General features: G+C 54.8%; 1 long non-coding RNA gene across 1 annotated transcript; it reads right to left on the bottom strand.

The window, feature by feature from the left end:
• Positions 1-56: 56 nt before the first annotated feature.
• On the bottom strand, positions 57-2,292 carry LOC132533060 (uncharacterized). The gene is made up of 3 exons (XR_009544948.1): positions 1,458-2,292; positions 706-934; positions 57-83 (listed from the first exon to the last, which is right to left on the bottom strand). It is a non-coding gene; the product is annotated as an uncharacterized LOC132533060 (long non-coding RNA).
• Between the last annotated feature and the right edge of the window lie 11,965 nt (positions 2,293-14,257).

Raw genomic sequence — 14,257 nt, 5'->3', positions numbered from 1 at the left:
CCTGGCAACTCTTTTTGTAGCTGCCGACCCACCTGCCTCCAGGCCTGGGCTCTTACCTCTTGTCGCCGAGGCCCCCAGAATTCCTGGAAGGAAGACGGGTGTTCAGTGCCGCCCCCCTGCACCTGCCCGCCCGCCCGCCTACCTCTGCTGACATGCTCCAGCAGGACAGCGGCCTCTTTCTGGGGCGTCCACCCCACACCGTTCTGTCTGGAGCACCTCCTTTGGGGGGCATTACTGTGCCCTGAAACAGTGGGCTTGGGACCAGAGTCCTCCCTGAAGTCGGGACCACATGTCCCTGTAGCAGATGCCAGCCCCCTCCAGGGTCAGGGTACTCTCCAGAAAGGCCTGCCTGCTGGGGGGGGGGGGAGGAAGTGGCCCCCTCACTCTGGAGGCCCCCCACCTCCAGCCAGACTCCTCCCCAGGGGAGGCATGGAGACAGACACTGGGGAACCGGCCACTGCAAAGTTGGGGTGCAGAGGAGTGGGGTTGGCGTGGGGCCAGCCCTGGCAGAGGCCAGCTGGGAGCAGGAAGTGCTCACTGCATTGTCCACTCCTGTGTCCCCAAGAGGCCCTTAGAGATGACAGTCCCTGGCAGAGGGACTCACTCACTGGCCACCCCCAGGGCCATGAGTACTGTGCAGCTCAGCAGGTCCTAGCAGCTGGGCACCCACACCCCACCCAGCTGCAACTCTGTCCTCACTCACACCTGGGTCTCAAGGCCAGATCCTGCAGGTCCTAAGCCAGAGGAAAGCCTAACTGAAGTGCCACCTCCCACAGGCAGCCTTCCTGCTGGCACTCTGGCCTTGGAAGCCTCTCTCCCTTACTCTCCTGCCTCCTCCTGGAAGTGTGCAGTCTTCTCATCCTCCCCCTAGGGGTCCAGGAACTCCTGAAGGCACTGGGGACGGCCGTCGGGAGGCAGGCAGCCTGTGGCACAACTGTGAGCACCGACCTGGATGACTCAGGTGGGAGGTGGCGGTGACGCCCTGCCCAGGACGGCTCCCTCCAGCACGACTGTCCCGGGAGCCTGAGCGGGCCTGCCCCAGCTGCACCCAGTGCCCTTGCCCGCCAGGAGGTGACTTGGGGACGGGAAGCGGGAGGCGCCCTGCCTGGCTGGCCCTGGAATGCAGGAGGGGCCGCGGCAGGCCTGCTGGGCACTTGCTGACCCTGAGCCCGGGCGGGCGCAGAGGTGACAGCCGGACCCACGCTCCCCAGATCGTCCCTGCGGGGCCCCGGGCACGTGGAGTGTCCCCAGGACATGGCGGGCCTGTGCCACCCACCTGGGCACTTCACCTCCTGGCAGGGGGCCACCGGGAATCTTCCACCACCCCAGGGCCCCACCTGCAGGGGGGCGTCCTGCACCCCGGGGCCTGGCCGGCAGGGGCCCCTGGGAAGCAGGGACACGGGGAGGCAGGCGGCAGGGCCGCAGAGGCGGGGCAGGGGGAGGCGGTGAGGACTCACCCAGACACAGGAGCAGAGGCAGCGCCAGGGCCGGGGGCCGCCTCATGGTCTGGGGGCCAGGACGAGGGACTGGAGCAGCGACCGGCCGTCAGCAGCAGCTTTATGCTGTAGCCCCGGCCTGCTATGCGGCGGGACCTGTCCACCCGGCCCGGCCAGCTGCTCCCGGCAGGAAGGAGGCGCCCGGCACCCCGACTTCTCCGTGACCTGGCCCTGAACCCCTCGGCCGGGCCGACCCCAGCCCTCAACTGGGGGGCAGGGAGCCCGGAGCTGTGGCCTGGACTCCTGCCCCTGGGCGACCACAGGGCCACAGCCTCCTCCGGGCTCACGCAGCTCACTGAGCACCTGCTAGGCTCACGGGGAGGAATGGGGGTGTAGGTGGGGGCCCCAGACCGCCAGCACCCTCACGAGCTCTGCGCGGGGGGCAGGGTGCGAGGGGGCCCCCAGTGCATGGGCCCCGGACTCCCTAGGCGAGAGGGGGGCTGGCGGGCACCAGGGTCTCCCCATTGCGCGGGGCCGGGGTCCCCCACGGCGGGCGGGGCGGAAGCCGCTGCTGGGAAGCCGTCGGGGTGACCTGCCCTGGGCGCGGCGGGGCTCCGACGACTGCGGAAGCGGCTCCCCGAGGAAGTTATTTGGGGCACAGGCTGACGTCAGCCCCGGGCAGGGGCAGGGGCAGGGGCAGGAGCGGGGCGACCGCGCCAGGCGGCGTCCTGCCTCCGTTTCCCCTCCTGCACCTGCGCGACCGCTGCCTGGGCGGGGGCTCCGCGGCGGCTCGGTGCTGCCCTCTGGCGGCCGCTGGTGGCAGAGCCCGGAGTCCCGAGGCCGGTCCTGGGCCCCGCGGCGGTCTCGGCCTCTGCCCCGCATGGGGGGCGCGGGGGGCAGACGGAGGACTGCGGGCTTGGCCCCCGCACACAGCGCTGCTTGTGTCCCCAGCCAGCTGTGCGCCTCCCCTCACTCCCCACCCAGCCTGCACCGGCTGGTCTGCGCTGACTTCAATGGGACCTTAACAGGTGTGGCTGTTCCCACAGGTCAGCTCAGCTCTGGCTGCTGCCGGTGCTGGGGACCGAACCCGGGGACTCAGAGCTTCTGGCATGAAAGTCATAACCATTCTGCTGTCTCCCAGGCCCTCAAACATGATGTTTGTTTGTTTTTTGTTTTCTTTCTGACTTATTTGGCAGGATAGAGAGTAATTGAGAGGGGAGGGGAGACAGGAAGAAAGAGACACCTGCGGACCTGCTTCACCGCTTGTGAAGCTTCCCGCACCATTACCACAGGTGGGGAGTGGGGACTCGAACCAGGATCCTGCCACACGGTGATAGGTGTGCTTAACTGGTGTGCCACTGCCAGACCCCTACGTTTGTCTTTTAATTAGTATCTTCTTGGTAAAAAAAAAAAAAAAAAAAAAGAACCAACAACAACATCATCAACAACGACATCAATAACAACAACAACAATAACTACAACAAGGGCAACAAAAGGGAATAAATAAATAAATAAATAAATATTTAAAGAAAAGAAAAGAAAGGAGTCGGGCGGTAGCACAGCGGGTTAAGTGCACGTGGCATGAAACACAAAGACCTGTGTGAGGATACCGGTTGGAGCCCCCGGCTCCCCACCTGCAGGGGAGTCGCTTCACAGGCGGTGAAGCAGGTCTGCAGGTGTCTGTCTTTCTCTCTCCCTCTCTGTCTTCCCCTCCTCGCTCCATTTCTCTCTGTCCTATCCAACAACGACGACATCAATAATAACTACAACAATGAAAAACAACAAGGGCAACAAAGAGAAAATAAATAAAAGAAAAAGATTTTAAAAAAAGAAAGGAAAGCACGGACCCGAGGTGGTGGTGCACCTGGTAGTGCACAAGGACCCGAGTTCAAGCCCCTTCCCCCAATGGCTGAAGATCTCTCTCTCTCTTTTGTTTTTGTTTGAAATTTTAAAAATATTTTATTTATTTAAAATTTTTTTATATTTATTTTCCCTTTTGTTGCCTTTGTTTTTTATTGTTGTTATTGTTGTTGTTGTTGTTGGATAGGACCGAGAGAAATGGAGAGAGGAGGGGAAGACAGAGAGGGGGAGAGAAAGACAGACACCTGCAGACCTGCTTCACCGCCTGTGAAGTGACTCCCCTGCAGGTGGGGAGCCGGGGGCTCGAACCGGGATTCTTACCCTGGTCCTTGTGCTTTGTGCCATGTGCACTTTACCTGCTGCGCTACTGCCCGACTCCCATTTTATTTATTTTTACTTTAATGAGAGGAAGGTACAGAGAGAAACACAAAGACAAGAGCACTGCACAGCTCTGGCTTAAGGTGGTGCTGGGGTTTGAACCTGTGACCTCTGAGCCTCAGGCAGAGAAGTCCTTTTGCATAACCATTATGCTGCCTCCCCAGCAACCACTTCCATCTTTTTTTTAAAAAATATTTTGTGTTATTTTGCCTCCAGGGTTATTGCTGGGGCTTGAGCCTGCACTATGAATCCACTGCTCCTGGAGGCTATTTTTCCCTTTTGTTGCCCTTGTTGTTTATTGTTATTGTTGTTGTCATTGCTGTTATTGTTGTCGGACAGGACAGAGACAAATGGAGAGAGGAGGGGAGACAGAGGGAGAGGGAAAGACAGACACCTGCAGACCTGCTTCACCGCCTGTGAAGCGACTCTCCTGCGGGTGGGGAGCCAGGGGCTCGAACCGGGATCCTTACACCAGCCCTTGCACTTCACACCATGTGTGCTTAACCTGCTGCACTACCGCCCGGTCCCCTAAAATGTTTTGCTTATGAAAAAGATAAGAGGACAGAAAGAATCAGACATCACTCTGCTACATGTATTGCTGGAGATTGAACTTGGCACCTCATGCTTGAGAGTCCAATGCTTTATCTAACCTGCCACCTTCAGACCCCCCCCCCCATCTCTACCTTCTTCCTTCTCGATTTCACTCTGTATCTATTCAATAAATAAGCAAAATAACATTTTTTTTTTTAGTAAGAAGAGCGTGCAGGCCCGAGGCCACCCCCTCCACCCCCCAGCGCCTTGCCGTTCCGGGCGGAGGAATACACACAAACACAGGCCCCGCCTGGAGGAAGCCAGTCTGACTAACGCCCCTGCTGAGAAGCGCTCCCCGTCATTAAGCCATGCAAATCCAGACCCCAGGGGTTTCCCAAGAGAGGACAGCTCCAGCCTGCCCTCAGCCCCTCCATCCCCTGGGCTCCTCTTGGTCCCCTCAGAGCATATGCCAGAGTGAAGTCTGCTTCTCCTCTCCCCCATCTCTCTCACTAACATTTAAGGAGGAAGAAGAAAAGAGGAAGAGAGAAAGAAGCGGGAGAGGAAGGAGAAGAAGTAAACCAAAGGGCATACCGCCTTGGGGGTGGCCCAGCAGCGGGCTGGAGCTTAGGACTTCAAAGCAAGAGGGCCTGAGTTTCCTGAGCTTGGTTCCTGCTATCACATGTGATGCCCTGGTTCTCCCTCCCTCCCTCCCTCCTTTTTTTTTTTTTTTTTTTTTACCAGAGCACTGCTCACCTTGTGGTGGTGCAGGGGTTGAGCCTTCGCCATGAGTTTCTTTGCATAACCACTATGTTAACTACCCCTGCCCTCTCTCTCTCTTGTTAATAAAGCAAATCTTTAAAGGGGAGGGGGGTGGGATTTTGGGAGTTCAAATGGGATTCCAGGACAATAACGAAATGACCAATAGAAAGGCCATTCTCAAGTGGGTTAAGCTCCCGTGGTGCAAAGCGCAATGACCGGCAGGTGTAAGGACCCTGGTTCAAGCCCCAGGCTTCCCACTTGCAGGGGAGTCGCTTCACAGGCGGTGAAGCAGGTCTGCAGGTGTCTGTCCTTCTCTCCCCCTCTCTGTCTTCCCCTCCTCTCTCTATTTCTCTCTGTTCTATCTTAGCAATGAAGACAGACATCAATAACAACAACAATCATAACTACAACAATAAAACAAAAGCAGCAAAAGGGAAAATAAGTAACAATAATAAAATAATGAAAAAAGGAAAGGCCATTCTCACTTTAGGGTGAGAGGTGGCGGCCAGCAGGGGACAGGACCAGGCTCTGACCACCCCTGTCCTCAGCCACACCTGAGGAGCTCTTTTCTTCTTCCTTTTTAGATTGAGAGAGAAAGAGAGAGAGAGAGAGAGAGAGAGGTAGAAGAAGCAGAGCATCACTCTGGCACATGTGATGCTGGGTGTCCAACTCAGGACCTCATGCTTGAGAATCCAATACTGTCTGTCGCACCATCTCTCAGAATGCAGAAACACTCCCTGACTTTACAGTCAGCAAAATGTCAGATTTATAAAAGTTTACAGTTCACCTTTTTTTTTTTTTTAGAATTAAAAAAAATATTTATTTATTCCCTTTCATTGCCCTTGTTGTTTTATTGTTGTAGTTATTATTGATGTTGTCGTTGTTGGATAGGACAGAGAGAAATGGAGAGAGGAGGGGAAGACAGAGAGGAGGAAAGAAAGACAGACACCTGCAGACCTGCTTCACCGCCTGTGAAGCGACTCCCCTGCAGGTGGGGAGTCAGGGGCTCGAACCGGGATCCTGACACCGGTCCTTGTGCTTTGTGCCGTGCCCTTGTGCTTTGTGCCGTGTGCTTAACCCGCTGCACTACCGCCCAACTCCCCTAGCTTTACCTTTTCATGGATATCCTAGTTGATTTATTTAACAGCAACAGGCTTAGCTCAGATCAGCTCAATTCGCTCTGAGGGTTTAGCACTGTGGTGCTGTGTGTTCGGCAGATGCTACTGTAGTCACCAGTCTTGGCTCTTTGAAGCATCTCAGCTTTTTTTTTTTTTAATTATCTTTACTTATTGGATAGAGACAGTCAGAAATCAAGATGGTGATAGAGAGGGAGAGAGAAAGAGAGACACCTGCAGCACTATTTCACCACTCCCAAAGCTTTCCTCCTGCAGGTGGGGACCGGACTGGGGGCTCAAACCTGGGCCCTTGCGTATTGTAATTCATGCTCATCCAGGTGTGCCACCACCGGGCCCCACATCTCAGCTTCTCAATTAACTGTAAGACTATGTCCTGCCCTCGGAATAACGATTTAATTCTTGAGTGACTTTGTAGGAGGTGTCACACAGCCCGTCACCGCAGGAGTCCCTGCCACCGGACCCCCTAGGAGTCACAGGCCACCCTCACAGGCCACCCTCCTCGAGAGAGGCCACACTTGGTCAGAAGCACCACCACCACCTCGATGTTCTCTCTGGGTTCACAGCCAAGGCCTGGTAGTCAGACGGAGAGATGCCCCGGCACCACGCTGGCACGTGCACTGCCTGGGGTGTAACTCTGGGTCTGGGCGCGCAGACCACGTGCTGGGGCCCGAACCCCCCCCACCCCGCCCTCTCCCCCAGCCCCAGGTTGTGCGGAAGTCCCAGCTTCCAGCCTCCCGCAGTCAGCCCTTGGCTGCCCCGGCTTTTCCTCCACGTGCAGTGAAGACTGTTGACCGGCTCTCATTTACCTGGAGCCATGGAGTGTGGCGGGCACACCTCAGAGCCCCTTCCTCGCTTCCACAGGTTTGGCCTAGAGGGGTGAGAGGGACAGAGAGACACTCGCAGCACCGCTTCATCACTCAGCAAACTTCTCTCCTGCAGGTGGGGACTGTGGGTTTGAACCTGGGTCCTGGAACGTGGGAATGTGCGAGCTGATGGCGTGTGTCAGCAGGCCCTACAAAGCCCCTTCCTGCAGGCCTGATTCTTGCCCTGAAGCACAGTTTGGATTCTACTAACGCAACAGGTTCAAATCCTACAGTAGCAGCTCACAGGAAACTTGTCCAAACTCTGTCATTCAAGGTTGTGCCTTCTTCGCAGTGCAAGAAGGCTGTGAACAGACTTAGAGAAGACTCGAACGTGGTAAGGGCACTGTGGGCCTGAGAGGCGGTGAAGAGCTGGTGCACGGCACATGCGTTCAGAGGCCTCATTAAATAAATCAATCTCAAAAACAGAGAGAAAGACTGATTGATGGACTATGGAGAAAACAGTCATTCTGCAAGACATTCATGCCTGAGGCTCTGAGGTTCCAGGTTCAATCCCCAGCACCACTGTAAGCCAGAGCTGAGCAGTGATCTGGGTCCCCCCCACCCCTCATGATGTATCTTTGTCTCTGTATCTCTCTCCTTGGAAATACAATATATTTGTATTTTAGAATTTTTATTATTTTTTTTTATTTTCCCTTTTGTTGCCCTTACTGTTTATCATTGTTGTTATTGCTGTTGTTGTTGTTGGATAGCACAGAGAGAAATGGCGAGAGGGGAAGACAGAGAAGGGGAGAGAAAGACACCTGCAGGGAGTTGGCATAAGGATCCCGGTTTGATCCCCCACCTGCAGGGGCGTCACTTCAGACAGTGAAGCAGGTCTGCAGGTGCCAAATGAGCCACCGCCTGCTCCCTTAACGATGACGTTTAAAGGATAAAAATGCGGGGCTCAGTAGCGCAGCGGGTTAAGCGCACGTGGCGCAAAGCGCAGGGACCGGCGTCAGGATCCCGGTTCGAGCCCCCGGCTCCCCACCTGCAGGGGAGTCACTTCATAGGCAGTGAAGCAGGTCTGCAGGTGTCTGTCTTTCTCTCCCCCTCTCTGTCTTCCCCTCCTCTCTCCATTTCTCTCTGTCCTGTCCAACAAGGATGACATAAATAACAACAACAACAATAATAACTGCAACAATAAAACAAGTGCAACAAAAGGGAATATTTTAAAAAAGAAAAATAAAAAATTATGGCCATAAGCTGGGGAAAAATCATAATGGTTGTGCAAAATGATTTATATGCCTAAAGGTCCAGGTTCAATGCCCACACCACCATCAGCCAGAGCTGAGTGGTGCTCTGGTGGGGGAAAAAAATAATAATGTGGGTTCAAGCCACCGCACCACCATAAGCCAGAGCTGAGCAGTGCTCTGGTAAAAAAAAAAAAAGTTAAAAATAACAATAACAATAGGGAGTCTGGCGGTAGCACAGAGGGTTAAGCGCATATGGTGTGAAGTGCAAGGACTGGCATAAGGATCCCGGTTCGAGCCCCCGGCTCCCCACCTGCAGGGGAGTCGCTTCACAGGCGGTGAAGCAGGTCTGCAGGTGTCTGTCTTTCTCTCCCCCTCTCTGTCTCCCCCTCCTCTCTCCATTTCTCTGTCCTATCCAACAACAATGACATCAAGACATCAATAAGTACAACAATAAAAAAAAAAGGGCAACAAAAGGGAATAAATAACTAAGACATCTTAAAGAAGGATAAAAATGCATTGCACATTCAGTCTGCAAAAGTCTTGAAAACAGAGCCCCCGGCTTCAGCCTCCCCCCTTTTCCGAGGCCCCTGCAGACGCCCAAGCGCAGAGGAGGCGCGAGGCCCGGCTGCAATCCCGCTTGTGGCCACCGGGGGGCAACAGTCAGAGCCAGGAGGCGCGGTTTCCGGCGCGTCTAGGCGCGTCTAGGCCCCGCCGCCATCGACGAGACACGCGGCGCTAAGGGGGTGTCCTGGATGCCACATCCTCGCGTGTCAAGCTCGCCTGCTCATCAGCCCCTACCCGGCAGTCTCTGCGGCCGGAGCTGCATCAGCCGACCGCCTTCCCGGCGTCCCTCGCAATCATACTCGCCAGCCACACTTCCGTCCTGACACACTTCCGTCCTGACACACTTCCGCTTTGACACACTTCCTCCAGACACACTTCCGTCTGACACACTTCCTCCAGCCACACTTCCGCCCCGCCACACCTCCGTCTTGATACACTTCCTCCAGCCACACTTGCGTCCAGCAGCACTTCCGCCGACGCACCCTCCGCAGGCGTGGCTGTTTGGCGCTGTTAATTACTGGCCTGCTAATGGGGAGTTCATTACTTGCCGCCTTTTCTCGAGACCGCCGGCGAGACCGAGCGAGCTGCCGCGGCCGGGCGCGGGGTCGGGGTCGGGGTCGGGGTCGGGGTCGGGTGGGCCTGCCCGCCCCGCGCGTCTGCATTTCCTACCCAACAACAAGAACGGCAACAATTGAGAGGCGGCGGCTCCAGGAGCAGTGGATTCTCGTGCAGGCACCAAGCCCCAGAAATAAGTCTGGAGGCACGTAGATTAATAAATAAAATAAAATAATTAAACAACAAAAACATGCACATGCACATGCACCCCGGCTTCTCCTACTGCACCTCCAGGCCCGCTGCTCAGTGCCAGGCGGCTGAGGGCACCGTGCGGGCGGCGCCACTGCCTGTCGGTGGAGAAGCCTCGCTGGACTGGGCTGGGAGACAGAGTAAAGATTCTGCCAAGGACGTTCAGGGCCTTTCTCAGATCCCAGGTTCAGTCCCCAGCACCAGCATAAGCCAGAGCTGAGCAGTGTTTTGGTGTGTTTGTCTCTCTCTCTCTCTACATTCTTCCTTTCTTTTTTTCCTCTCGACCTTTCTCTTTTTTTTTTTACACATATTTTTTTTATCTTTTTAAAAAATATTTTATTTATTTATTTCCTTTTGTTGCCCTTATTGTTTTATTGTTGTAATTATTATTGTTGTTGATGTCGTCGTTGTTGGATAGGACAGAGAGAAATGGAGCGAGGAGGGGAAGACAGAGAGGGGGAGAGAAAGACAGACACCTGCAGACCTGCTTCACCACCTGTGAAGCGACTCCCCTGCAGGTGGGGAGCCGGGGGCTCGAACCGGGATCTTTATGCCGGTCCTTGCGCCTCGTGCCACTGCACTTAACCAGCTGTGCTACCGCCCACTCCCACATATTTTCATTTATTACTGGATACAGACAGAAAGTGGGAGGAGAGGGGAGACAGAGAGGAAGAGAGACAGAGAGACACCTGCAGCTCGGCTTCACCACTTGTGAAGCTTTCCCCCTGAAGATGGGGACCAGGGGCTAGAACCTGGGTCTGTGTGCACTTAGCCAGGTGCGCCACCACCCGGCCCCTCCTCTCTACCTTTCTCTCATTAAGAAAAAAAAAAAATCCAGGCTGGAAGCAGAGGAGATAGCACATAAGTTATGCAAAAGGACTTCAGCCTGAGGGTCTCGAGTCCCAATTTCAATGCCCACCATCACCACCACAAACCAGAGCTGAGCAGTGGTCTGGTGAGGGGGGGAATTTGTATTTTCCATACAGGGTGGGAGGTGGCTCAGTGGGCAGAGCACCGCCTTGCCCTCCTGGATGCCACAGGGCAGCACCAACCAAGCTCCATGGATGGAGTGGTACCTTTGTACTGGAAATCGGCCAAGAGTGGCCAGAACTTGGGAATCCTGGACAAAGCTGGGCAGGAGCCAGGACCAGGGCGGCTAAAGGCTGATGGTCTTCACGCCTTGAGATTCCCACCCAGCCCTTCCTTGCAGCACATGTGCTGGCCCCCCAGAAGCAGTGAGCGCCCTGCCCTGTGTCAGCCTGCTGAGAATTCGGTCCCACTGCGCCTGGCCGGGTGGGGCCTGCTGTAGCTGGGAATCGGCTTGTCTTTCCCCGTCTGGTGTTTGTTTTGTGTTTCCCTGTTGCCTCCTGGACTACCTTAAACCATGACTCTTCAGCCACCCAGGTCCTCGCTGGTGCCTCAGCCAGCCCCTGGGGAGGGTCCCCTGTGCTGGCTTCCAGCACACAGTTGCAGCCATGGGGGGCCGGGGGGGCGGCTCGCAGCCGAGGGTCTCAGGCCAGGTTTGGGGCCCCTGTCTGCCGTCTCCCTGCGCAGATGCTTCCTGGAACCGTGAGGTCACGCAGACACGGCCACACTGCACATGAGTCACTGTGGTCACCTGACCCGGGACGGACTCTCGTGCCGTATGGCAGGTTACAGGGGTGGCACTGGGCCCATGGAGGAGCTGACGGGCATTGCCACACCGCCAGGCTGGCATGCCTGTGCCTGAGAGTTCCCCCGGAGGAAGGGGAGTCACTGGATGGAAGGAAAAGATGTTTCTTTTCCTTCCTTCTTTTTTTAAAAAATTTTTTATTATCTTTATTTTGTTTGATAGAAACAGCCAGAAATCTAGAGGGAAGGAGGTGATAGAGAGGGAGAGAGACAGAGAGACACCTGCAGCACTGCTTCACCACCTCTTGGTCGGGAACGCCTCAGTCCATCCTGAAAAGGTGTCTACAAACACCAACATATATTCACACCCACACCTTCCAGGTTTTACCTCAGTGAAGTCCATCTCCCAGTAGGCACCTGGTCTGGTTCCTTTCTCACGATCCTGGGAGGTCTAGGCTGGTTGGTAGCATTTGCAAGTCTGCATGCTTTGCATTCTGCAACTATTTCCTTTATCAGTTGGCTCTTGTTGTGGATTCTCAGGCTGGCTTTTTGCAAAACTTCGGCCATTTTTCTTCATCCCAGGTGGGTGGTTCTGTGTATAGGCTGCAGCAGGTGTTGGGCTTGGGGTAAGATGAGTTTACCATCAGCTGTTACCCACCAGTCACCGCGCTTGTCAGCGAGAGGTAGCTTTTTTTTTTAAAAGAGTTTATTTATGAGAAAGATAGAAAGAGAGAGAAAGAACCAGACATCACTCTGGTACATGTGCTGCCGGGGATTGAACTTGGGACCTCATGCTTGAGAGTCCAAAGCTTTACCACTGCGCCACCTCCCCCGGACCACGGTAGCTATTTTTTTTATCTGGAGCTCGTCATCTGGTGTATATTCTGGCCCATCAGGCAGGGTGGGCTCTCAAGGGTCCAGCAGACAAAGAGCTAATTCGTCAGTTCTTTCCAATGCGACTCGTCTGGCTGTGGCATCCGCTAGGCGGTTGCCCTGTGCCACAGGACTTTCTCCCTTTTTGTGTCTAGGGCAGTGTATCATGGCCACCTCATCTGGCATCCAGATAGCCTCTAATAGGTCTAACACTTTCCGTTGGTTTTTTATAGCTTTACCTTCAGCTGTGAGCAGCCCCTTTCTCGATATATAGCCCCATGGATGTGGGCTGTGGCAAAGGCATAGCGGCTATTGGTGTAGATGTTAAGTCTTTTCCCTTTTCTCAGATTGAGGGCTTCTCTGGGGGCAATTAATTCAGCTTTTTGGGCTGAGGTCCCTGCGGGCAGGGCGGCTTCCCCCACAGTCTCACGCTCAGTAGCCACCGCAGCCCCAGCACACCTCACGCCATCTCCAATGAAGCTGTTCCCGCCAGTACACTAGTTCACCCCTGCTCCCTCCAAAGGCTGTTCCCTCAGGTCTTCCCGGAGGCCAGATGCGCAGCCCAGAATCCCAGAGCAGCCATGCAAGGGAGCCTCCAATTCAGGGTCAGGGAGCAAGGCAGCTGGGGTCAAGGAAGCTTCATCAGTCAAATTCAAGGCAAGGATAGGAAATGGCATGGAGCTGGTGGTCACAACTACTGGTCCTTGGGGTTGGAAAGTGATGGCTGCTCCCACCTTAGAAAGCAGGTCTCTCCCAAGAAGGGGGCGGGGGCATTCGGGAACAAGCATGAAAGAATGAGATACCTGTCCCTTCCCCAAGTCCACAGTCCTCCGAGAAGTCCAGGAATATTGCGTCATGCCAGTCGCTCCTTGTACCCAGGTCTTTTGTTTGGATGGTTTTCCCATGGACTGGGTTAACACTGAATGTTGAGCCCCCATATCTACTAAAAAGCTAACAGGTTTCCCCTCTATTGTTAAAGTTACCCTGGGTTTGGGGAGGGACCCGAACCCCGTCGGCCCTAGTCACCGAGCTCACCCAGTTCCAGGATTTTGGTCCCAGTGTCTTTTTGTCTCCCCTTTCTTCTCGGACACTCTGTGGCCCAGTGACCCTTCTCCCTGCAATATGCACACTGATCTTTAAGGAGCTTCTTTTTTCCCTCCCCATATGGACCTCTGCTCTTTTCAAATCTTCGCGGAGGATGGGCCTCTCGGCCTTTCCACCAAGGGCCTTCAGCTGTAGCTGCCAACCGACACCTTGGTGAGGCTGCGCGTCTGTCGCTCATTAGCTGCTGTCATTGTCCCTAATTGGCATCTTCAGGGGTTTCCTGATTGCTAAAGACTTTCTCCGCTCCTGCCAGTAGTTCCTGTAAAGACTTATCTGCTATGTCAGGGCAGCTTGGTTTACAAAGGCCATAATTACTGCTGACATTTTCTGGAGCTTCTGGATCTAGGGGAGTGAACATTCGATATGCCTCCATAGTTCTTTCTAAGAAAGCAGCTGGGGTTTCTATCTTTTCCTGTTGCACACTACTAATCTCGGCCAAATTAGTGAGCTTCTCCTTACCTTCAGGTGAGTTAAATCCCAGGTGGGCCTTATCAGAGGGAAACTGGCATCTCTCAGGGCCGGGTTAAGGTGGGTCCCGTCTGCCCCAGGCACAAGTTTTTGGGCTTCTGAAAGGATCCTTTCTCTTTCCTCTGTGGTAAAAAGAATCTGTAAAAACTGCTGGCAGTCATCCCAGGCCGGCTGATGGGTAAAAACAACAAAATCTAACAGGTCAATGAGTGCGGCTGGTTTTCCTGAAAACCTAGGGTTCTGCATTTTCCAGTCATAAAGGTCACTAGTGGAAAACGGCCAATACTGCATCCGGTGTTCGCCATTCTTATTCGGGGGTCCTGGGGCTCGGAGGGGCAGGGCCACCGAGTCAGGGGTCCTCCAGGCTGTACGGGCTCTCGTACGAGGAGGGCTCCGTAAGTTCTGGCCTGCTGCCGGGGGTTCCTGTGGGACTGGGGGAGGCTGAGGTTGGCAGGGAGGAGGGTACTCTAGGAGGTCTTCTTCGGGACCACCTTGGAGAATAGGGTTGGAGGGGGAGTGAGAGGAATGAGAGGGGGCGCAGAAGGGGCAGTAGGTTGACGACGAAAATGCTTTAAAGCAAGAACGGCGGGTCTTGAACCCTGTGGAGGAAGAAAAAGTTTTAGCCAAGAGGGGGGTTTCTCTACCAGATCCTGCTAAGTAAGGATATAAGAAATCAG

This window comes from Erinaceus europaeus, chromosome 15 (assembly GCF_950295315.1).
Source record: "Erinaceus europaeus chromosome 15, mEriEur2.1, whole genome shotgun sequence".
Taxonomy (NCBI): domain Eukaryota; kingdom Metazoa; phylum Chordata; class Mammalia; order Eulipotyphla; family Erinaceidae; genus Erinaceus; species Erinaceus europaeus.
Note: the sequence above shows the minus strand (reverse complement) of the source record. Positions and strands in the feature narration are given on the sequence as shown.